The sequence below is a fragment of the Podarcis erhardii genome, assembly GCF_964252035.2.
Source record: "Podarcis erhardii genome assembly, chromosome: 1".
Lineage (NCBI taxonomy): Eukaryota > Metazoa > Chordata > Lepidosauria > Squamata > Lacertidae > Podarcis > Podarcis erhardii.
The window spans coordinates 14028848-14054959 of record NC_138497.1 but is presented as its reverse complement, the minus strand read 5'-3'; the positions used below and the strand labels follow the sequence as shown (position 1 = coordinate 14054959).

General features: G+C 47.4%; 1 long non-coding RNA gene across 1 annotated transcript; it reads right to left on the bottom strand.

Annotated features, from left to right (window-relative positions):
- Positions 1 to 9536: 9536 nt before the first annotated feature.
- LOC309345348 lies at positions 9537 to 23334 on the bottom strand. The gene is made up of 3 exons (XR_014158198.1): positions 22968 to 23334; positions 22185 to 22281; positions 9537 to 9689 (listed from the first exon to the last, which is right to left on the bottom strand). It is a non-coding gene; the product is annotated as an uncharacterized lncRNA (long non-coding RNA).
- Positions 23335 to 26112: the final 2778 nt, after the last annotated feature.

Here is a 26112-nt window from a genome sequence, read left to right as displayed (position 1 = left end):
AGAAAACAACCTTTCTCCCTCCTCTATGTGACATCCTTTTATATATTTGAACATGGCTATCATATCACCCCTTAACCTCCTCTTCTCCAGGCTAAACACGCCCAGCTCCCTTAGCCGTTCTTCATAAGGCATCGTTTCCAGGCCTTTGACCATTTTGGTTGCCCTCCTCTGGACACGTTCCAGTTTGTCAGTGTCCTTCTTGAACTGTGGTGCCCAGAACTGGACACAGTACTCCAGGTGAGGTCTGACCAGAGCAGAACACAGTGGCACTATTACTTCCCTTGATCTAGATGCAATACTCCTATTGATGCAGCCCAGAATTGCATTGGCTTTTTTAGCTGCCTGTCACACTGTTGGCTCATGTCAAGTCTGTGGTCAACCAAGACTCCTAGATCCTTTTCACATGTACTGCTCTCAAGCCAGGTGTCACCCATCTTGTATTTGTGCCTCTCATTTTCTTTGCCCAAGTGCAATACTTTACATTTCTCCCTGTTAAAATTCATCTTGTTTGTTTTGGCCCAGTTCTCTAATCTGTCAAGGTTGTTTTGAAGTGTGATCCTGTCCTCTGGGGTGTTAGCCACCCCTCCCAGTTTGGTGTCATCTGCAAATTTGATCAGGATGCCCTTGAGTCCATCATCCAAGTCGTTGATAAAGATGTTGAATAAGACCGGGCCCAAGACAGAACCCTGTGGCGCCCCACTAGTCACTCTTCTCCAGGATGAAGAGGAACCATTGATGAGCACCCTTTGGGTTCGGTCAGTCAGCCAGTTACAAATCCACTGAGTGGTAGCATAGTCAAGTCCACATTTTACCAGCTTCTTTACAAGAATATCATGGGGCACCTTGTCAAATGCCTTGCTGAAATCAAGGTAGGCTACATCCACTGTGTTCCCTTCATCTACCAGGCTTGTAACTCTGTCAAAAAACGAGATCAGGTTAGTCTGACATGACTTATTTTTCAGAAATCCATGCTGACTATTGGTGATCACAGTATTCTTTTCTAGGTGCTCACAGACTGTTTGCTTAATGATCTGCTCCAGAATCTTCCCTGGTATTGATGTTAGACTGACTGGGCGGTAATTATTTGGGTCCTCTCTTTTCCCCTTTTTGAAAATAGGGACAACATTTGCCCTCCTCCAGTCTGCCGGGACTTCGCCTGTTCTCCAGGAATTCACAAAGATGTCTGCCAGTGGTTCTGAGATCACATCTGCCAGTTCTTTTAATACTCTTGGATGCAGTTCATCTGGCCCTGGAGACTTGAATACATCTAAACTTGCCAAGTATTCTTGTACTATCTCCTTAGTTATTCTGGGCTGTGTTTCCTCTGCTGAATCATTTGCTCCAAATTCTTCAGGTCGGGCATTGTTTTCTTTATTGGAGAAGACTGAGGCAAAGAAGGTCAGGGATCCCTTTACCTTTACCTTACTCACCATGAAGTTGTTACTGTGAGTGCCATACCTTTGACATTTTAGGGTGTGTGTGTGTGTGTGGGTGTGTGTGCTGGTACTGCGTACCCTTGAGTACCCCCAGGGGGAAAAAAAGCTCTGCGCTGTGACTCCCAAAAAATCCTATCTGGAGGATTAAGGCCCCTTCTGAAGGAAATGCAATGGGGTTGGAGGAGGTGGTAGCGGAAGGAAGAGAAATATCTAAATTTATCTTACCTTATGACTGAAATCCAATTTGGGCTGATTCTTCCCTCCCCCGGGAGCTGTTGCTTTAAAGACTACTTGACTTGTTTTAGGGGAGCAGTTGAGAAAGTAACATCCTGGCTTGACTACTGCATTGCAGGGCTGCCCTTGAAGACCTCTTGGAAATGTCAGCTGATTCAAAATATAGTAGCTAGACAGGTTTTTTTTGGCAGGTGCTGTGTGAACCACATCTCACCTGTGCTTCTAAGACTTACCTGCAAGCTTGTAGGGTCCATCTATCATTGAGCCTGACCTTCCTGAACTCTACCTGAATGCAGTGACCAGATTGTGATCAGTATATATACTTCTCCCATCTTGCTCCCTCCAGCATATACTTTTTTTAGATTCAAATGTACTTAGGATAAATTTTCTCCATTGTGAATTGATCCCCACCCGCCCACTTAAAACTCTCTTTCTCGCTAGATTATCTGCTACGTTTCATATTTCCAAGGCTGTAATAATACACGTAGCTTTTTTTCAAAAGTGTTTGTGCTGTTGTCAAAGGAATTTTGGTTTAGCCTCTGAAATGATCCCACCTCAAAGATTCTCTCCCCCCACCTGCTTGCATGCTACCAATTAAAATATAGCCTGAAATGAGCTATTTATTTCAGCCGCTACTGTTGCTACACTGAAAGAGCCTGTCACTCAATGCAAATTTACAAGACCTGGGGAAAAAAAGAGAGGAGAGAATAAAATAAATTGCACATGGATTCCAAGCAATTAATTTTAATTTCAATTTTATTTTTTTAAAGAAAAAGAAAAGAAAAAAGAAAAAATAAAACATTACAAAAATCAAAACATCCTCATCTATTTTCCAGGAGGGACACTGTAAGCCTCTTTTCCTCATTAATCTACAGTTTTCCTAGCCTAGGAAAATAAAGAGTTGTGCAAATTAGAAAAAATAAAAAATAAAAAAGGTAGTCACCAGGATTTCTTGGAAAGTCTCCAGATTAAAGTGTTCTTTCTTTGCTGGCTGGCTCTCTTAATTTCCTAATTTCACACTGTTTCTACTTCATCACCGTCTCCCCATTTTGCCTTCTCAGCTTATTCAACAATTGCCTGAGGTTCTTTGCCACTTTGTAGTTTTATCAAGAGGCAAAAAGAAGGAGGGAGACCTGAAGAGATGTGAGCTCGTTTTGTTTTCTCTTGTTGTGCTGAGGTATTATTCCGCCACAGAAGTTGAATATGTAAATATGATGGAACACCACTGTCAGCTCTTTTGCTGGAACATTTTTCTTTTTCTTTTCCTGGTGAGGACTCAAGTTGAGAGATTACGGCTTCTGTGTTCAGGAGCAAGACACTCAAAAGACACCATATTAATAATGGTTGTTACAAGTAGGAACTGCAACAGAAAATGGCATCATGGAGTGGCCCTGTTCAGGACTCTCCAGTCCAATCTCCCTCCCAGTTTCCCATTGGATTTTTCGGGGGGTGGGGTTTAAGTTCTTATGTGGTTTCTCCTCTGTGTTAGGTCTCACCCCCAAAAACATTTCCTGTACTTTTGCGAACGGTGGGCTTTACTAGATTCTGCTGATACATCTCTCTAGTTTTGCTAGATAAGCAACAATCCTAAGCTTTCAGGGATGCAGGTGAAGCTGTGGTCTAAACCACTGAGCCTCTTGGGCTTGCTGATCAGAAGGTCGGCAGTTCAAATCCCTGTGATGGGGTGTGCTCCTGTTGCTCTGTCCCAGCTCCTGCCAACCTAACAGTTTGAAAGCACACCAGTGCAAGTAGATAAATAGGTACCGCTGTGGCAGGAAGGTAAATGGCGTTTCTGTGCACTCTGGTTTCTGTCACGGTGTTACGTTGTGCCAGAAGCGGTTTAGTCATGTTGGCCACATGGCCTGGAAAGCTGTCTGTGGACAAATGCCGGCTCCCTCGGTCTGAAAGCGAGATGAGCATCACAACTAAAATTTATTTAGGAATTTCTGAGCATGCAAATTATATTCTTAGAGAGAGGTGGGGTGGTGGAAGAGGTCTGAATCTGAGACAATCCAGATTAATATCCTTTATTTATTCATAAGATTTATTTCCCATCCTTCACCATAAGGTCCCAGGGTGGGTTACAGCAATACAGTGTACAATTCTAAAGTGGAGCCTCTTGGGTTGGGTGGTCCTCACATCCCAGAGATAGGCAAATTACCCATTCTGGATGGGAGTCACTCTCTCTCTGAAGGAGCTAGTGCTTCATGTCATTTTGTGCATTGTTTTCAGAAACATGCATTTTTGCGTGCACTTTTGGGATGGAGAACTGCGGCACAGAATTCGGAGAAGCAAGGATTCTGAAGGGTAGGTGTGAATTGGTTGAGTTTGTGGTTCCGTTAGTGTGAACTGGGTAAGTTTGCATGTAGATGGATTCAAGTTACAAGAAATAAGATTCCGACTAAACAGCCAGGAAGAACTTTCTGACAGGAGAGCTGTTTAGCTGTGGAACAGACTTCCTCAGGTGGTTGTGAACTCTCATTCCTTGGAGGTTTTTAAGCAGAGCTTGGATGGCCACCTGTCATGGTTGCATTGGTTGAGATTCCTCCATTGCAGGGGGTTGGACTAGATGACTCTTGGGGTCCCTTTCCACTCTACAATTCTATGATTCTATGAACAAATTTCTCCACCATCCCTTCATTCAGCTGAAAATGCAGTAATTCTATTGACCATTCCAAGGTCTGACACTGCAGGGAAGTTGGAGCAGAGCTGGTGCACAAGCCCAGGCCTCGTCTCCAGTCTCTCTGAGAATCCATGGAAGGAATGGCTGGAAAGGGCTAATCACCTCCAAAATAATTCATAATCCTAGCTAAAGCAAACAAGAGAGAGAGAGAGAGAGAGAGAGAGAGAGAGAGAGAGAGAGAGAGACGAGATGCCTTTGCACTCCTTGTCTTCCTTATCATCACTGTGTGGCAGAGAGATGTGCAATATGTTGTCCTAGGATTCCTGCTGTTCTGATAACTCCCTTGTCATTTACTTTGCAACCCAACACTTTTATTCAAATGACATCTGGTGTATAATAAGACTTGTGTTTTTTTTAAATCATCAAAAAGTTGATGGCATGTTCATCACAATAATTATGGGCTGATTCATGCAATGGCTGTTGGTTTGCAAGCCCCCTCCATAGAGGCTGGCCCCTCTCACTGTCTTCGGAGCTTGCATACCGGTAACCTCCTCTGGCTGATATCCAGACAGACCAGGGAGATTTTGATAGGCGACATTTTCCAAAGCGTGGGTAAAATGCACAACCCCTCCCTCCTGCTTCCGCAGGGGAAAGAAAATAAGTCAGAAATCTATTTACATGATATTTATTTCTGACATTACAGCACTAGAGAAAAACACGTCCTTTCAGTTCAGTTCTTCTAGCACGTCTGACAAACTTCCTGAACATGCGCACACAGAAGGTTTCAAGTTACACTCTTCACAAAGACTTATCCAGCCTGTGAATGTTCTGGGAAATTCTTCTTTCCCACAGATAAGCGCATCATGTGGTGTCAACAATCTGGCTGTCTGCAGCGGTGATGTTTCCATATACTGACATCGGCCAGTTTCATGGTTTCAGTTTGCTTTAGCAGTGGCTTTTATTTGGTCACACACCCAGGAGGAAGACTTGGGAGGCCAGCTTTGGCTGAAGGTTATATTTATATTCCTCTTTTTCCTCTTGTACCCCCACCCCCTGTGCCTCCCTCAATGCATTCTGGAGGGTCTCCAAGTCTCTGGAACAGATTTTGAGGACTCACAGGAGGGCTTGGAAGAGATGAGAGGGCCTGAAAAAGAGAAGTCCTAACATGTGAGCAGAAGCTCATAACAACAACAACAACAACAACAACAACAACAACAACAACAACAACAACAACTTTTTATTATTTATACCCCGCCCATCTGGCTGGGTTTCCCCAGCCACTCTGGGCGGCTTCCAACAAAATATTAAAATACAACAATCCTTAGATATTAAATGCTTCCCTAAACACTCCTGCACCAGCAATGTTGGATATGTCCCTTTGTTAATATATTCACATGCCACACTTCCTCCAAGGAGTTCAGGGGGTATTCAATTCATAGAGTGGTCACTCTCTCTTCACAGGTAAATATGAGAATTGTAGCTCCTTTAACAAACCACAGATCCCAGAATTCTTTGTGGGAAGCCAGGACTGTTTAACATGGGAGCAGAGCATATTAAATGTGTGGTGTGAATGTGGCCTAAGTAAACTTCCGGTTTAAACCTTTATAGTCTTTACTGTCTTGTAGGGAGACAAAAAAACCTACTCTGCAACATGGCCACCCAGCAAACTTCATAACCAAGTGGGGATCTGAACCTGATTTGCACCTGAAACCCCCTAAACCTAACCTGACCCTCTAACTATGCTGGCTGCTGTTCAAGGACCACCATTTAGTTCTATGGGACAAAGTAAATGAGTTGCAATCTGGAAGCAGCTGACAGCAGGATAAAATCTTTCCCAGGGTAATCTGAGTGGGATCCCTGAAACATTAATCTATCTGGGCTCTTTATTTTTATACTCAGGGACCATCAGCACAAGCGTATGGACTCTAAGAACAAACTTGTGTATTATTATTATTATTGACATGTTTTCAATGGACAAAAGAATCTGTAGTGTCCTAATGAACTGTTCACAAACCACGGTGTCCTACCAAGTGACATTCGAATAGCATCTTCTTGTACGCTCAGGTATGCCCCATGCGAGGAACCAGGAATTGAAAGTGTAAGCAGGTTGAGCTCTTAAATCTTGAGATGTGTCACACACGGTAAAAGCAATCTGTGTTTGACGAGTGTATCTAATGAGCTGAGTCTTGGTAAATCTTCAGCCTTTCATGTCTAAGGACTCACTCCAACATATGAATGTAGAAAATGTATCTGTTCTCATTTGCATACGTTGCTGGAGAAAGTACTGGAGAGAAAGGAAGGGGGTGGAATCTGACATAGGATAGCTTCTTCTGTGTTACTTTTTAATTAAGAAGCAGCAGCTCCGCTCTTATGCAATTAGTAGGATGGCAGAATCTCTTCCCTACACATTGTTCCAACATGTAAGTCCTTGATAGCGCTGCATTTACGAAGTCTTGCGTCTGAGCTATCTTCTAATGATAACGTTTTAAGGGGGGGGGAAAACCCCTCAAACCCACCAGCCTATAATATCTGCATGGTAATCGCTGCGGGCGGTATATGAAGTGCTAGACAGGATGTGAAAGCTGGACCAGAGTGTATGATTAACTAATAATATAGTCAAGGGATTGTATAAAATGGTGGCGTGTATGGCTGGGACCCCTTTATTGTATTGCTGGATTTGTAATGCATATTTAAACTCTGCTTTTCTTTCGACTCCTTACAAGACGTCAAATCAGACTCTTGGCACACAGAATCTGCTACAGGTAACATATCTGCCCCCTGTTCCTCACCCCTTGCTATAAAACTCTCTCCTCTGCCCACCTTAGAAAATCATGAGAGCTCTTTTTCTTTAAACCGTATCCATAAAAGATGAATGGAATCAGTCTTGTTAAATGCAAATGAAGAAGGTAAATGCACATAGCATTCAGCTAATGGCTTGCTAAGGAATGCCATCAGTGTTCCAAGATCTTCTGCAATGATTGAGAGAAATGAGTGCTGCCTTGGCGGCCAGATGCTAAATATATCAAGCTAGTTAAGGAGCTCGACAGATAATATGCATGGTGATGGATCAATATTCTCCAAGGGAGGATGAAAATTCTCACAACACTTCAGGGGGAGCTTGAAAAAAAATCATGTTAATTTTTTTTAAAAAGAAGCTCAGAAAAAATGTCTTTTGAGACATTTCAACAAAAATGTATTTTATTAATTTTATATCCCGCCTTTCTTGTGTCAGGCAACATGTGGTTCTGAGGCAGTCTCCCATTTAGGCATCTTTAGCAAAGTGATGGCTTCATGTAGCTTCAGACCATCCTTGGGTCTCCCATTGTTTTTGGACTACAACTCCCAGCATCCCTAGCTAGCAAGACCAGTGATCAGGGATGTTGGGAACTGTAGTCCCCAAAGAGCTGGAGACCTAAGTTTGGGAAATGCTGGCCTAGATAAATACCTCTCTCTCTTTCTTTTAACTTAGGGGTGGAGGACCATTAACACTTCAGAAGGTGTTAGAGTACAACTCCTATCATATGTGATGGTCACAGAAGCCAATAGGAGTTGGAGTCCACCAATATCTGGAGAAGGTCCATATAGTTAAAGCTATGGTTTTCCCAGTAGTGATGTGTGGAAGTGAGAGCTGGACCATAAAGAAGGCTGATCGCCGAAGAATTGATGCTTTTGAATTATGGTGCTGGAGGAGACTCTTGAGAGTCCCATGGACTGCAAGAAGATCCAACCTCTCCATTTGGAAGGAAATCAGCCCTGAGTGCTCACTGGAAGGACAGATCCTGAAGCTGAGGCTCCAATACTTTGGCCACCTCATGAGAAGAGAAGACTCCCTGGAAAAGACCCTGATGTTGGGAAAGATGGAGGGCACAAGGAGAAGGAGATGGCAGAGGACGAGATGGTTGGACAGTGTTCTCGAAGCTACCAGCATGAGTTTGACCAAACTGCGGGAGGCAGTGGAAGACAGGAGTGCCTGGCGTGCTCTGGTCCATGGGGTCATGAAGAGTCGGACACAACTAAATGACTAAACAACACCAACACAATAACTGGAGGCCCATAAGTTCCCCACCCCAAGAATACTGCAAAAGCAGCATCCCCAGACCATGGCTTAGTGGCAGCGCATCTGCTTTGTATGGGGAAAGGTCCAAGTTCAATCCCCAGCATCTTCAGGTAGGACCTGAAGCGACCCCATTTGAAATCCTGGAGCCACTGCCTCTCAGTGTAGAGCAGATTGGGCTACTTCAGGTCCAGGTGGTGGTGCAGTGGTCTTCTAGGTCTAGACCAGGGGTTCTCAAACTTTTTTCTCTGGGCCACACTTTCAGAAAACAAATGGTCACGCTACACCAATTTTTTTATCGATAAGAAATAGATTGGGAAGCAAAAATAAATGATTCCCAGCAGTGCTTGATTTATAACATAGAACACAACTATTTTATAATATGTTTATATAATATATATATTATAATATATACGGCCTAGGACCCTCGTACCTACGGGACCGCCGCTCATGGTATGTCCCACAGAGGAACTTACGGTCTTCAAACAAAAACATCTTGAAGGTCCTAGGCCACAGAGAGGTTAGGCTGGCCTCAACTAGAGCCAGGGCTTTTTCGGCCCTGGTGGAACGCTCTGTCACAAGAGACTTGGGCCCTGCGGGACTTGACATCTTTCTGCAGGGCCTGCAAGACAGAGCTGTTCCACCAGGCCTTTGGTCAGGGCACAGCCTGACTCCCTTCTTTGGCAATCTTCACAGAACTCTAGCCCAATGGTTGCCATCAAATTGATTTGAATTAATTTTATAATGAAATGATTTTAGAATGTTGTACTATTTTATTGTTGTTAGCCACCCTGAGCCTGGCTTCGGCTGGGGAGGGCGGGATATAAATAAAATTTATTATTATGATGATCCTGGGACACCCAGAAGATCTAAAACAATGCAGCTACGTAAGGACATGAATCATTCCCAAAATATAATTATTTGCTAAGCCTCTTACATATAGAACCATAGAGTTGAAAGGGACTCTGAGGGTCCTTTAGTCCAACCCCCTGCAATGCAGGAATATGCAGCTGTCCCATACAGGGATCCGGACCCTACTTGATTGAGCTCTTACTTGCGACCAGAAATATTGGCTTGGTTCAGAACGTTGCCCCTTTTGCTTGCGGAGCAACCAAAGCATGTCAAGGAGCTGAAGCAGAAGACATAATTGACTGCTGTTGTGATATACGATGCTACAATTTACTACAAATCACCAAATTGTAAATTTTATTTTGTTTTTATGGTTTTCTACAGATGTTATGACTTACGGCCTTGACAAATAAGGTGATTCACTGAAGCTCTGTGCAGATGCTCTTCTTCTCTCATGCTTAGAACCACAGGAGGGGAGAGTGTGGAGTATCACCTGTATTCCTATCACCTGGCCCCACCACCCCTCGTGCCATAACACTAACTAACTAACTAACTAACTAACTAACTAACTAACTAACTGTAATGGTTCTAGGGGTTGCTCGTGCATAAGTCGTCGCCACACTTGGCTGGGTTACCTAGGTGAACCCTTTCTGACCGGACAGCCACTCATCTGTGGCTGTCTCAATTGCTGGCAGAATCCGTCAGTGGGCGTTTCTTGAACTTCTTCCAGCAAAGAAGTTCTTTGACGCCAAGTCTCCGCCTACTCTCCCTGCGCGGAAGTCTTCTGCGCAGTGAGGGTGTGGGCAGTGGAGGACCCGTGCTCTCCCCGCTGGTCTCCGGCGAAGAGTCATGGAGCCTCCTCGCCGATTCCCCCATCTGCCCCCCTTCTCCACTGGTACTACGCTGATTTCCTTCCCCCGCAGATGGGCTGCCTCTCTCCCTCCTGGGACGCTCTCCGGCATCCCTCTGGAGCCCTCCCTCCTCCTCTGGCTCCGATGGCAGTTCCCTGACACTAACTAACTGTCAGGGGTTCAGGGAGAGAGACGCAGAGTGAGGGGGAAGGATTCCAGACTGACGAGGAAGAGGATGACAATGACCCAAGATTGTCCATGAGTCCGTCCAGTGAATCGGAGGACTCCCAAAAGGGAGCCCCTCTGGTCAAGCCAAGGGGAGCTAGAGGGGGAAGCAGTCAGGAGCAGGGAAACGAAGGGGGAACCCCCAGTGGGAGTTGGAGAGCGAGACCGGCTGCTCCGCTGGAACGGAGTGAGGGGGGAGGAGTGACCAGTGTGTCAGAAGGAGCAGAACAGGAAGCAGAGAGGGGAAGGAGATCAGGGCAAAACGTCCTGCCGGAAGGGGAGGAAAGTAGTATTGAGGGGAGTGTAACTGTCGAAAGGAAGGTCAGGAGCAACGTAAGCGCGCCAAGTTCAAAATGGGAGGCGCGCGGAAATGAAGAGAGTCCCGGGGAGGAGCCTGGTCCCAAAGCCCGAAGGAGGGGGGAGGAGGCGGCAGAGGATTCAGCCTCTGGAGAGTCCCGAAGGGAGAGAACACAGGGGGGCAGAAAGACCCTGCGGAAAAGGAAAGAGAGAAAGAGGTGGACCAGTACAAGCCTCTTAAACTGGTGTCGAGGCGGGAGTGACTCAGAGGGGACTACAGCGGTCTAAGGGTAACAGACGTAGAGTCACGGACCTCGGATGTAAAGCTACTGATGTTCTTCAATAAAAGCTTTTGTACATAAGCTGGAGTGGACTTTGGTCTCTTGTGAGCTGGGACCATGGGTGACTCTGACAGCAAGTCCCCTCTCCAAGAACGCAAAATTTTTTTTTTGCAAAGCTCACGACCGGTGGCAGCGATGAGTGCGGAGGAACAGCTGACAACACTGCGAAGCGCAGTTACAGAACTCACCGCTGCAGTCATTGCATCTCAGAAGAAGAGTGATGAAGCGGAGAAGCGCTGCCAGGACCTGCAAATAAGGTGGGAGCGTGCAAGCAAGGAAGGGTTCCCAGGGTCCAGATCAGAGGGGATTGGACTTGGAAGGCGGGGGGGCAGTCTAGTCACCCACTTCGATGGGAACCTAAAGCACTACCCAAGTTTCAGAGCAGACGTCTTGTATGCACTGCATTTGCTTCGTAATGACTTTAAAGATGAAGAGGAGAAAGTGGGGTTTATTGTGTCTCATTTGCATGGGGAGGCAAGAGCCTGGTTGCGCAATTTGTGGCGCGAAGACGGCCCTGCCCGCCGCGATTCTGATGAATTTATTAAAGCGATGGACGCTTGTTTCCAGTCTACCGTGGATCTTGATCTTGCACGCAGGGAAATGCACGGGTTGCGGCAAGGGAGAACCACTGTGCGTCAGTATCATTCGCGATTTTTCGCCTTATTGACTGTATTAGGCTGGGAGAAGGACTGCAAACCAGTAGAGATTTGTTCTGGGAGGGTCTCAGCGGCCCCATAAAAGATGAACTTGCCAGGGGAGACAGACCTCAGACCCTGGAGGACGTCGTGCAGAGGGCTCTTGCAATAGGGGTACGGCACGAAGAACGTCCTTGGCACAATGAGGAGGGACGCCAGGCGCGTGCACCGGCAAGGACGCCTCCTTTTCTCCCCAGAGACTTCAGCCAGGCACATCCCTCGCCTCTGGCGCGGCAGGGGGAGGAACCGATGGAAATTGGTGGTGCTAAGGCTCAAGCAACAGCCAGAGTTCCAGCATCCGGTGCAGTAAAGGCGAAGCCTCCTAGAGGGAACAGGAAATGTTACATCTGTGACAGTGCACTACACATGGCGAAAGAGTGTCCCCAGAGGCCCCAGAAGCACACTGCAGCCTTAGCAACAGTGGCAGCAGAAGTGATGCAAGAGGAGCAGCCTCAGGGAAACGACAGTGCCTGGCTGGAAGCAGAGCTGCTGGGGCTCAGCCAGGCGAATCTGTAGAGCAGTCCCCAGTGCCTTTGCAACGTACAGACCCTTTACCACCCAAGCCAACGGTGCAGCTCACTGCAACACTCCAGTTGCCGAACGGAACCACCCTGGAAGTCCCCATCACGATCGATTCTGGGAGCAACGCGGACTTTGTGGGGGTGCATTTCGTCAAGCAGCATCGCATAGCGCTTCTGCCCGCGACAACGCCTCTAAACGTAGTCACGGTTGATGGCAGGAAATTGCTGGGAGGACAAGTTGTGCAACAGACGCCTCCCATGGAGATGCGGATTGGACATCATAGAGAAGTCATCAGCTTCAATGTCACCCGCCTGTCGGACACGCCTATAGTACTAGGCATGAGTTGGCTGGAGAGACACAGTCCTGCGATAGCGTGGTACCAATGGCAGATCACCTTTTGCTCATCGTACTGTGCTCAACATTGTATCCAGTCCAGCCAGGAGGAAGGGGCGGAGCAGCAGCTGCAACTTGGCATGGCGCAGGCAGTTCCTCGCAAGTACGAGAGTTTCCTGGAGGTTTTCTGCGAGAAGGAAGCTGACCGGCTGCCGCCCCACAGACCTTACGATTGCGCGATCGACCTGTTGCTGGGGGCGCAGCTGCCGACTGCGAAGCTGTATTCCATGTCTGAGGACGAGATGCAAGAACTCAGGGAGTTCATAGAGCATAATTTGAAGCGTGGATTCATCCGGGAGTCCAAAGCAGTGGGGGGCAGTCCTGTGTTTTTTGTAAAGAAGAAAGACACGCCCCAGAAAAGACTCATTGTGGATTTCAGGGCCATAAATTCCATGACCAAGCCCAAGGCCTTTCCCATGCCCAAGATTGATGACCTCCTAGCAACCGTGCGGAAGGGGAAGATCTTCACCAAGTTGGATCTGCGTGGAGCGTATAATCTCATCCGTATCCGGGAGGGCGATGAGTGGAAGACGGCCATGTTCACGCCTCTGGGCACGTATGAATACAGAGTTAAGCCGTTTGGTCTCCAAAATGGATCTCACATCTTCCAAGCCTTTATGCATCACGTGCTGGCGGGGCTCCTCTACAAGAAGTGTGTGTGTTTCCTCGACGACATCCTGATCTTTTCGGAATCGCAGGAGGCTCATGAAAGAGACGTGAAGGAGGTCCTGCAGAGACTGCGAGAACACAGGCTCTACGCCAAGTTGGAGAAATGCCAGTTTGATGTGACGGAGGTGGATTTCCTCGGCTACAAGCTGTCTGACAAGGGGCTGGCCATGGACAGCGTCGAGGTCCGCGCCGTGTTAGACTGGAAGAGCCCACGCAATCGGAAGGAGGTCCAGAGATTTGTTGGGTTCGCCAATTTCTACCGCAAATTCATCAGGGGTTTTGCAAAGGAGACAGCAGCAATCACGGACACCCTCAGTTCCAAAAAGAAGAAGTTCGCTTGGACGGAACAGGCGGAGCGCTCTTTTAGGAAGCTTAAAAGCCTCTTCGCTTCCGAGGAGCAGCTGATGCACGTGAATCCGGGCAGACCCATGCGAGTAGAGACCGACGCCTCAGACAGAGCGGTGGGAGCCGTGCTCCTGCAAGAAGATTCCCAAGGAAATTGGAGACCCTGTGCCTTTTACTCCCGAAAGCTCAGCAAGGCGGAGCAAAACTACACCATATGGGACAGAGAGCTGTTGGCCATCCACGCTGCCTTCAAAGCGTGGCGACACTTCCTCATAGGTGCCAAGCACACAGTGCAGGTCCGCACAGATCACAAGAACTTAGAGTATTGGCGCACGGCGAAGCTCCAGAGCCAAAGACACATGCGCTGGGCTGAATTCTTCGCGGATTTCGACTTCAGGATAGAATACATCCCGGGAGAATCCAACGTTATAGCCGACGCGCTCTCCAGGAAACCGCAATATCTCGAGGAAGCAGCGCCAGTGTCAGCCAAGCACATTTTCGCACCGCAGGCGTGGACGTGCGCCACCATCGCAGTCGACCTGGACGCGGTGCGACGTGCGTTGCAAGTAGATCGATTTGCACAATCCAAGATGGAGGCGCTGCGCAGGGGTTCGCAGAGAGAAGATGAGTTCCAATTACGCGACGGGCTGTTAACTCACAAAGGGGCCCTCTACGTACCGGGCGAAGAGCTCCGCGCGAGGGTTCTGCAGCAGTTGCACGACGCCCCCAGTGCGGGACACTTCGGCAAGGAGAAGACAATAGAACTGGTGGCCAGGGACTTTTGGTGGCCCCAGATGCGGGGAGAGATAGCGGATTACGTCGCCAGGTGTGACACTTGTCAGAGGTCCAAGCCAGTGCACCAGAAGCCAGCGGGGTTACTGGAACCGCTGGAGACGCCACAGCAACCGTGGGAGAGGGTGGCGCTGGACTTTGTCACTGACCTGCCCAGCTCCAGAGGCAAGACGGCGGTGCTGGTGGTGGTGGACCTGTTCACCAAGATGGCGCACTTCATTCTTTGCGCGAAGGTGGCGACGGCGGAACAGACCGCCAAACTCTTCATCGATCACGTGTTCAAGGTGCATGGGCTGCCACAATCCATCCTGTCCGACAGGGGGCGCCAATTTCTTTCTACTTTTTGGAGGAAGCTTCTAGGTATCCTGCATGTCAAGATCAACCTAACGTCGGCAAGGCATCCGCAGACCAACGGCCAAGCAGAGAGAGTCAACGCGATCATGCAGCAGTACCTGAGATGTTACGCCAATCAGCGCCCGGCGGCGTGGGTGGACTACCTGCCGATGGCGGAGTTTGCCTACAACAACACGAAGCACGCGTCGACGGGGGTGACGCCGTTCTTCGCGAACAATGGTCGTCATCCCAGAACCTTCCCGGGGTTCGTAACACCGGGAGAGGGGGTGACGCAAGAAGCCGACCAGTTCACAGCAGAGCTGCAAGAGGTGCACGAGGAGCTGCGGAGACATTTGGAGCTAGCCAAACAAGCATATAAGGTGCAGGCGGACAAGAATAGGAGAGTGGGAGAGGACATCCAGGTGGGGGACTGGGTATGGTTAGCGGCCCAAGCGATGCCAGCCAGGTCGTTGGCTAAGAAGAAGCTGGGACACAGGCAGCTAGGGCCATACCAGGTGGAGGCTAGGATTAACCCTGTAGCTTTTCGATTGGCCCTCCCCGAAGGTTCCAGAGTGCACCCGGTCTTTCATAGGTCGGTGCTCACTCCCTACAAGACCCCGCACAGGTTTCAGGAGTCTGAAACAGTACCGCACGCACGCACTCAGTCACCCGAGAGGGAGGGGGCGCCCAGGGCCGAACCACTCAACGAGGTCACTGAGATCCTGGACTCGAGATGGGGGGTAGAGGGAGTAGAATACTTTCTAGCCAGAGAGGGTACCCCGGCCAGTGCCAATATTTGGGTGCCGGACTACGCTTTAGACGAACCTCTTCTGAAAGACGAGTTCCATGCACTTTTCCCGCATAGACCCATGCCAGCCGAGTATTTTGATGACTGGCTCTTTACGCCCACACTTTCAGACAGTACTTTCAGGGGCTTTTCTTCCGCCGAGGAGAGAACGCCAGAATCAAGCCCGCCCAGGGGATCGTGTTCGGGGGTAGACACAGAACCCTCTTACTGGTGGGACGAGCAACCAGAGGACGACTGGCGCAAGAAATGGCTGACGGGGCCTTGGCAGGCAGCACCAGACGAAGTAGCAATGGAAGAGGGAGCCGAGAACACCTTGGGCGAAGAACCCGCATTCGAACACACATACACCAAGCTGCTAGCAGAGGACATTGAAGCAAACGAACTGTATCCTGCATCTACCTCCGAGGAGCTGCGGCTCCCACGACCTGCCTCCGAGGGCCGGGAGGGGGGAAGGGGGGGCTTCGAGGGGGGGATGGATGTCAGGGGTTCAGGGAGAGAGACGCAGAGTGAGGGGGAAGGATTCCAGACTGACGAGGAAGAGGATGACAATGACCCAAGATTGTCCATGAGTCCGTCCAGTGAATCGGAGGACTCCCAAAAGGGAGCCCCTCTGGTCAAGCCAAGGGGAGCTAGAGGGGGAAGCAGTCAGGAGCAGGGAAACGAAGGGGGAACCCCCAGTGGGAGTTGGAGAGCGAGACCGGCTGCTCCGCTGGAACGGAGTGAGGGGGGAGGAGTGACCAGTGTGTCAGAAGGAGCAGAACAGGAAGCAGAGAGGGGAAGGAGATCAGGGCAAAACGTCCTGCCGGAAGGGGAGGAAAGTAGTATTGAGGGGAGTGTAACTGTCGAAAGGAAGGTCAGGAGCAACGTAAGCGCGCCAAGTTCAAAATGGGAGGCGCGCGGAAATGAAGAGAGTCCCGGGGAGGAGCCTGGTCCCAAAGCCCGAAGGAGGGGGGAGGAGGCGGCAGAGGATTCAGCCTCTGGAGAGTCCCGAAGGGAGAGAACACAGGGGGGCAGAAAGACCCTGCGGAAAAGGAAAGAGAGAAAGAGGTGGACCAGTACAAGCCTCTTAAACTGGTGTAGAGGCGGGACTGACTCAGAGGGGACTACAGCGGTCTAAGGGTAACAGACGTAGAGTCACGGACCTCGGATGTAAAGCTACTGATGTTCTTCAATAAAAGCTTTTGTACATAAGCTGGAGTGGACTTTGGTCTCTTGTGAGCTGGGACCACGGGTGACTCTGACACTAACTAACTAACTAACTAACTAACTAACTAACTAACTAACTAACTAACAAACTAACTAACTAAAATAACTAAGCATATCTAGAGCTGGTTTGGGATGAAAGTCTTGTCGTTTTACTCTTAGGCATTGAAACTGCCAGCTAGGGATTGTCGAATTTCTCAGTTTGGGTATCTCTCCATTTCTCATTTTTCTAACCTTAAATTCCATTCTCCGCATTTCCACATCAGTTTGCAATCCCCCCCCCTAAAAAAACCAGTCCTCATGAAAATTCATCAGTATTTTCTCTTAACATAGACATTTCATGCAAGTTTCCCTAATACACACATTAGTGGTTTTTTTTTGGGGGGGGGGGGGTGATTTCACGAAGGTCACATGACTCACACGGAAGTGTGGCTCCTGAAGATGCCCATTAGCTGATCGGTGGCTAGAGTGATTCCCTTTCATAGAATCGGAGAGCTGGAAGAGACCCTGAGGATCATCTAGTCCAGTGTTTCCCAACCTTGTGCCTCCAGCTGTTTTTGAACTACAACTCCCATCATCCCTAACTAGCAAGACCAGTGACAAGGGATGATGGGAATTGTAGTCCAAAAACAGCTGGAGGCACAAGGTTGGGAAACATTGATCTAGTCCAACCCCTTGCAATACAGGAATATGCAGCTGTCCTTTACGGGGATCGAACCTGCAGCCTTGGTGTTATCAGCATCATGCTCTGACCAACTGAGCTATCCAGGCTCAGTTGCCAACAAAATCCAAATGGGTCAGGACCACCAAATTCCAGGTATAAATCTATTTAAAATGGATTTCTCCTCCAGGATAAAACCATGCAACTTTCACTTGTCCTCCCCCCACCACCTTTCCCCTTTTCTCCTCAAGCTTGTTTTATCCTTATAAAAGTTGCACCATCTCTGTTCTCCCATTTCCTTCTACCTGCGGCAAAGGGCGATCGTGTTATTTTAAATATTTACATCAAGTTACTTTATACGTTCCTGTGGTCTTGAGGCATGGAGGCTCCCTGTGGTTGGTCTCTGGGCACTTAGATCCAATTAGCACTCAAGGTCAAGAGCGCATTATGCTGACAAAAAGTGGGGAGGGAACCATCCTGGTTGGTTAAAAAACTTGCCTTGCTGATTAAGGGCGGCCTTTGGAGCAAATGAAATTACAGCCCAAGAAATCTGATTGCGTCCGTGCTCGAGTGAGGTAGCGTCTCAGCACTCAATTTCCCTAGCCATATGCTCCAAGAATTAAAAAAAAAGCAAAACCCTTCACATCAGAAGAAGGCAAAGGAAGAGCCTAAGGCAGTGAATGTAACACTGCATGGAGAATGAGGAGAAGGGTTAGCAGAGGAATTTCTCAGCGCGACAAAGAGCTTTCATTTCACTTATTTATTTTGAAGATGAACTGAGTGTTAAGAACATAGGAATGCAGGAAGCTTCCTTATCCGGAGTCAGACCAGCCTAGCTCAGTTATGCCTAAACTGACTGGCGGTGTCTCTCTAGGTCAGCCTTGCTCAACCTGTGGGTCCCCTGTTGAACTACAACTCCCATCACTCCTAGCTGGCAAGGCCAGAGCTCAGGGATGATGGGAGTTGTAGTCCAACAACATCTGGGGACCCACAGGTTAAGAACCGCTGCTCTAGGATTTCAGGGAGGGGGGTTTCATCCAGTCCTACTCAGAGATGCTGCTCATTGAACCTGAGACTTCTGTGTGAAGAGCAGATGCTCCACCACTGAGCCTTGGTGCTTCCTCTAAATCAGTATATCCCAAACTTGAGTCGCTGACTGTTTTCAGACTACAACTCCCATCACCCCTAGCTAGCAGAACCAGTGGTCAGGGATGATGGGAATCGTAGTCCGAACACAGCGGGAGACCCGAGTTTGGGAAACACTGCTCTCATTGTTGGATGGGGCTTCTGCTGTCCATCAGGCTGGTGCAAGCCACAGTTTGTACAATAGCTATTTGGACAGTCATAAGAAGATAAGAAGAGCCAATGGCCCATCTACTCCGGCATCCTGTTCTCCCAGTGGCCACCCAGATGACTGTGGGAAACCTGCAAGCAGGACCTGAGCACAACAGCACTCTCCCTTCCCATGTTGTTGTTGTTGTTGTTTAGTCATTTAGTCATGTCCGACTCTTCTAGCAACTGGTATTCAGAAGCATTATTACTTTTGACTGTGGAGGCAGAGTACAGCCTTTGTGGCTAGTTGCTATTAATAGGCTTATCCTCTACGAAATTGTTAAAGCCATCCATGTTGGCGGCCATCGCTCCCTCCTGTAGGAGCAAGTTCAGCCCAATATATCTTATTGACCTGAGTTGGAGCAGCAAATGGCACCCCACTGCTCCAAGTTAAGTTACATAGTAAAGGTAAAGGTAAAGGGACCCCGACTGTTAAATCCAGCCACGAATGACTCTGAGGTTGCGTCTGTGATGGCCTGGGACTCGGGCTCTGACTCGGAACCAGAGAGTCTCAGTCCGCACCAGATCCTCTCTCTCAGGTGGCATCTAAACAAGTCTGGGGCCTGATTCTGAAGAGCCCCAGTCTGCACAGGTTCCCCTGCAACAAGCACCAGCTGGGCTGAGTCAGGGGCCTGAGCCTGCCCTGGCTCCAGATGCGGGGATTACCTCTTTACCCTCTGCTGGGCAATCACGTGCAGCTGCTCCACTACCAGTTGGGTCAGGAGAGGCTGAGGCTGCCTCTGGGTCTAGTAACCCACCGACATCTCCCGAGCTGCAGAGACTGAGGTCTGAGAGAAGGAGAGACCTGAGTACTTGCAGGAGGAGTGCTCGCCTTTGGGTGAGACAGGGAGGTGAGTCACCAGGGGATCAGGACCGACCGTTACCCCATCAGAGATAAAAGGCTGCTGGATCCCGCCCCAGGTTGCAGGAGCAACATTGCTGCAACCTGCCTGTTACCCTGTGCCTGACCTAGCCTAGTTTCCTGCCTTGGGCCTCTTGGACTGACTCCTTTTGGAATCCTTGGATTTGGGACTGGACCTGGACTGCGTTGCTCGGGATAACCCCTGGCCCAGCACAGCGGTGCTCATCTCACTTTACAGGCCAAGGGAGCCAGCGTTTGTCTGCTTCTGCAGACAGTTTTTCCGGGTCATGTGGCCAGCATGACTAAGCCGCTTCTGGCGAAGCCAGAGCAGCGCATGGAAACGCTGTTTACCTTCCTGCCGGAGTGATATCTATTTATCTACTTGCACTTTAACATGCTTTTGAACTGCTAGGTAGGCAGGAGCTGAGACTGAACAACGGGAGCTCACCCCGTCATGGGGATTCGAACTGCCAACCTTCTGATCAGCAAGTCCAAGCAGCACAGTGGTTTAAACCACAGCACCACCCACTGAGTACTGAGGACCAACTCCAGATTTGAGGGGGCCCTGGGTGAAATGTCCTCTGGTGAGGTCCCTCCTTCATTAGCAGAACTTGGTAGGGTTACACTGTTGCAGTGGCAGTGATTGAAGCAGCATTGCCTGGCTAAATAAATTTATTCTGCCCCCCCCCTCCCACCAATGCTCCAGAGCAAGGCTAGGTTATGGGTAGAAATGGGTGGTTCATTCTAAGTCCGTTCTGTGCCACCCTTGCTAATATTCAGTTGTAGTTACGCTCCATCCCATTTTTCATGGAGTTTCCAAAAGAATGCATTAAAAATCTTCATGTACATTGTATGCATTTTGTACATGTTCTTCCATTAAACTACACATTTCCCCAAAGCAGTTTCCTCCGAAAGTTGCCTTTTGTACATGTTTTTTGCAAAATCCATGTGCACACACTTTGGGGGATTGAAGGTACATTGCTCAAAATGTAGAAGAGCATAATTTGACTGATAGCTGCATTCTGATCTGCAGGCAAGTTTGGGAATGTTGATTTGGGTTGGTCCGCTATGAAATTCAAACTGAATGAATTTGGCCCTCATCCTTAGCAGTGTAGGAAATGTACATCATCTATCCACCTGTTGCTGCTCAGGGTGATGAGTCAGGAAAACAAAATTAAAGGAACCCCAAGGAATGCATTGGCAGAGGACCCTACCTGAGTACTTTATGCCTGGGCAGCTGATCAAGGACTCTAGGCATTGAGGCTGGCCATGAGAGCACCTACCACATCTATCCTTCTGTGGTGTTAAGATTGGCGCAGGGAACTACTCTCTTGCTAGTTCCACCAACCTTGAAAATGTAGTGAATGGAGACCTGGGAGCAGGCTTTCTCTGTGACAGCTCCTAAGCTGTGGAACTCCCTCCCGCAGGGACACACCTAGCATTTTCCTTGTACAGCTTCCACTGTATGCTAAAGATGCAGCTCTTTACCCTACGCTTTGACAGTCAAGGGACATTATTATGTACATTATGGAGCATCTCCACTCCCATCGTTCAGCACGGACACTGATGTCCAGCTCTGAGAGAGAGAAGCGAAGTTACAGGGAACCAGGCAGAGGGCCTTCTCAGCAGTGGTGCCCTCCTTGTGGAACGCCCTCTCAGATGTCAAACAAATAGACAACTATCTGACTTTTAGAAGACATCTGAAGGGAGGTTTTTAATGAATGATGTCATATTGTGGACTGTCTCGCCAGAGTGGTGCATGCTCTAGTTATCTCCCGCTTGGACTACTGCAATGTGCTCTATGTGGGGCTACCTTTGAAGGTGACCCGGAAACTACAACTAATCCAGAATGCGGCAGTTAGACTGTTGACTGGGGGCAGCCGCCGAGACCACATAACACCAGTCTTGACAGACTTACATTGGCTCCCAGAACATTCTGAGCACAATTCAAAGTGCTGGTGCTGACCTTTGAAGCCCTAAACAGCCTTGGTCCAGTATATCTGAAGGAGCGTCTCCACCCCCATCGTTCTGCCTGGACACTGAGGTCCAGGGCAGAGGGCCTTCTGGCAGTTCCCTCATTGCGAGAAACAAAGCTACAGGGAACCAGGCAGAGGGCCTTCTTGGTAGTGGCGCCCACCCTGTGGAACACCCTCCCACCAGATGTCAAAGAGATAAACAACTACCTGACATTCAGAAGACATCTTAAGGCAGCCCTGTTCAGGGAAGTTTTTAATGTGTGACATCTTAGTGTATTTTTGGTCTTTGTGGAAGCCACCCAGAATGGCTGGGGAAACCCAGCCAGATGGGCGGGGTACAAATAAATTATTATTATTATTATTATTATTATTATTATTATTATTATTATTATTTTGTGTTTGAATTTGTTGGAAGCTGCCCAGAGTGCAGCTTTGTTTTATCTGTTTTTATAACTGTGTCCTGTGCTGAAGTAACCTACCCCTGAGACCTTACGGTGAAAGGTTGGTAAGACATCTTATAAAATAAATAGATGAGATAACACTGTGCGCCTAAATGAGCCATTAGGCCATAGGTTCCCCACCACTGTGGTATATGAACCATTGGCTGAGGAGGAAAGCAGAAGGCCTCTTGCTTGTATAAAATGAAATCAAGCGGATTAACTTAAATTGATATCCTTACTTACATTGTTTCCTAAGCAAGCAATTTTGAGGGGGAGTGGATGATATTTCTCTCAGCCGTGCTGTAATGTCTTCAGGATTTGAAGGTTGCTCTTTATTGCACTGTCAGGAAAAGACAAAGGATGAGAAGCATTGTTTAGAAGCATCGAAGAAGAAATCAAAGTGATGATGTAATGGCTCAACCCAGGAAACAATTAGAAGATCATTTTTACTAAACATTTTATGACTCCACATTTGCATCTGGGGAATATTAGAGTAAATATAGCATGAGGAAATTAGTCTTAATTTCATGTTAATGGAAAAATCAATTCAGTTCTAATTATGTTATGATTTATAATATACAATCCGGCAGTTCTTTAAATGCTTTGATTAGGTTGTTCAATTGTTGATTTTTCCCCCCTCAACCTAAATAAGATTAATTCTGTTTCTAATCACACATTGAAATGCATAAATCTATTGGCAGTAGAGTCTACTTAACCTCAGGGAAGCTGGAATAAAAAGAGAAGGAAGTATATTAATTACAGTATTTTCTATACATGAATGTTCAAGAAGGCCTGTGAGCCCACAAGTCTAGAGAACTTGGCAACTGAGGGGAAATGAGTCACATCACAGAAGAGATTGGGCCACCTGCTGATGGTGCTGACAAGAGCCATGAGACGAGACAAGTGCAGAATAAAAGGCCTCATGAAGTCCTGTTTGTGGAAGAGAGAAATTGTGGGGAACATTTCACCAAACTTCTCTGCCAGAGAGGAGATGTTCTCAAAGAGTTTCTCAAAGGTGAGGCTCACCATTAGCACAGCTTCTTTGTTTAAACCTAATTTTTAATTTTGCTATCTCTGCAAGTGGCAACGGCAACTGTGGTGGCGATGGAGCCGCCATTTTGTATCCACCATGATGCCCTGAGTCATTCTGGGATGCTGATAGAGGGTGTGTGTGTGAAAGAGAGAGGTGTGTGGAATGGCAGCTGCCATGGAAAATGGCAGGCAATATGCTGAGAGAATTCTGCAGAGTGGCCTTGTTATTCTAGGGGCATGTGAAAAAGAGACACCTCAGAAATGTTCTCAGCAAAATGTCTTTAGAGAAAATTTGCCTCGGTTCTGATTGAGCCTGTGGCTGGAGGGGATTCAGTTAATTCATCCCACAGCATCTTGCATTCCATTTGTTGAACTTGTCACATATTAGAGAACTCAGTCATGTGATTCTCCTCCTACATCAGGGTAGTCAACATGGTACCTTCTAGAAGTTTTGCACAGCAACACCATAATCCCTCACCAGTGCCCAAACTGGCTGAGGAGGTTGTGCCCACAATAATGTTGTGCCCAACATTATCATGTTGTTAAGATCACAAGGTTGTCCGGAGAACATTTTTTAGGTGAATATGCTTATCATTCTAGTCTCTGTTTTGTTTTAAATGTATCTGTTGTTTTTTGTGTTTTTAATTATTTTATATGCAATTTATTTTATGTGTAAATTACTGTGAGACAGCGGTTTAGAAGGTTTAATAGTAGTAGTAGTAGTAGTAATAATAATAATAATAATAATAATACTTTTCAAGTAATGCATGATTAAAGACCCAGCATAAATTATGCTGATCCATAAAGCATGTCAGAAAGGAATTCATATAGAAGATACCCTCTGGCTGAATCAAAACAATGCAGTACTCTGAGTTTTGGTGGGCAAACATAAAAGGGATGAGAAAATAAATAAATAGAGGTTCAGAGATTCACCACTGCTGAGAGAATGATGTTTCAGGAAGCTGTGTGAGGTACATCCTGAGGCATTCTGACAGCTTGTGGAGCGGAGAATCTCAGGAGTATTTACATCTCACTTTCTAATTTAAAACAAAGAAAACAGGGGTGAGGAGGTGTTTTCTAAGCTTGAAATGGGACTTTCGTAAGCCTAGAAGGGTTGATCTTCCTTGTAGCATTATAGATGGTTTAGACCAGATTTGGCCAGATTTTCGACTTGTGGTATTTATTTTGTTTTCAATTAGAACCCCCAAAGGGATCAAGTGGACCCAGGTGCCAAATAGTGGGTCACATTGGTGAGCACAGAAAACATACTCTCCAACATTTCTCCAATGAAAATAGAGATGATGTATTATTATTATTATTATTATTATTATTATTATTATTACCCTGCCCATCTGACTGGGTTGACCCAGCCACTCTGGGCATATTCAAAAATATATAAAAACATGATAAAACATCAAACATTAGCAAACGTCCCTATACAGGACTGCCTTCTAAAAGTTGTTTTCCTTGGCTCAGGGGTCCCATAACTCCATACACTCCAACATTTCTCCAGTGAAAATAGAGATGTCCTAAGGAGAAGTGGGACATTCCAGGATCAAATCAGAAACTGGGACGGCTTCTGTAAATCCAGGGCTGTCCCTGGAAAATAGAGGCATTTGGAGGGTTTGAGAACAACAGGTGCTTCTGAGCTAGAGATGTGGAAGAGACAGGATCCAGTTCTCATTTAAAAGCTGGATCTAAAAACAAGAACTGCTAAAAAGCTTTTTAAAAGGTCAGTCATTAAAATACAATTAAACATTTGATAGAATTAAAATGATGTATACCTATAAATTGCCAACAAAGGCCCGTATAGTTAAAGCTATGGTTTTCCCAGTAGTGATGTATGGAAGTGAGAGCTGGACCATCAAGAAGGCTGATCGCCGAAGAATTGATGCTTTTGAATTATGGTGCTGGAGGAGACTCTTGAGAGTCCCATGGACTGCAAGAAGATCAAACCTTTTCATTCTGAAGGAAATCAGCCCTGAGTGCTCACTGGAAGGACAGATCCTGAGGCTGAGGCTCCAATACTTTGGCCACCTCATGAGAAGAGAAGGCTCCCTGGAAAAGACCCTGATGTTGGGAAAGATGGAGGGCACAAGGAGAAGGGGACAACAGAGGACGAGGTGGTTGGACAGTGTTCTCAAAGCTATCAGCATGAGTTTGACCAAACTGCGGGAGGCAGTGGAAGACAGGAGTGCCTGGCGTGGAAGACAGGCTTGCTCTGGTCCATGGGGTCACGAAGAGTCGGACACGACTAAGTGACTAAACAACAACAACAACACACCTATAAATTCTGTTTGAAACATACCCATAGTTACAATGAAAACAGCATGACACCAGCCGTCTGTTCCCCAAAGCCTTTTGGAACAAGAAAGTCTTCACCTGCTGGTGGAAAGCAAGCAAGGAGGGTTCCAGTCCAGCTTCTCTAGGGAGGGAGTACTAGATCGGAAGTCCTTCAACACTGAAAGTTCAGTTTCTTACAAGAGTGGAATGAATATGATGTTGCCTCTGTAACTGTGGTAGTTCATGAGACTGAAATGGTTGCATGCGCAACGCAGATCACCGTAGCCTTTTGAGTGTCTAGCTACCCCAGACAGCATGATCTCCTTCCTGCAGGATTTTCAAAAAACAGCAGGAATTTTTACCAAGGTGGTCACAAATATCCCAATTCTAAAGCACTTGGAAGGGCTGTAGCTCAAGCTGAGAGGCAGATGAGAACACCGCTTGCTTCCTCAGCATCCTTCTTCTCTTTATTATCATCATCTGGCTTTCCTTTATGGCCACAATACACTGCGCAAACTGCTGCTGTTAATATAAGACGCGCCGAAAAGCTCCAGTCAGTGCTTGCCCTCCACCTCCAACCGAAGATATAATGGAAAAAATCAGTGACCTGCTGAATTCTTAGGTTAAGTAAATTGTTACTTTTCTTGAAGTCTGTAGAAGGATGTCTGTTTCCTTTGTGACATGTTCTTACCAGGATCCATACAATGGGGTGTAATGAATGTTGCTAGTGCCTGACCCCAGAAATCACATATTTATGTATTTGGAAACACTGCAAGGCATGTTATTTGTTCCGGTCAGTAGAAATCTCAACCTCTGCTTTCTAAGCTTCTCAAAGTACATCCATCCGCTTAGGTGA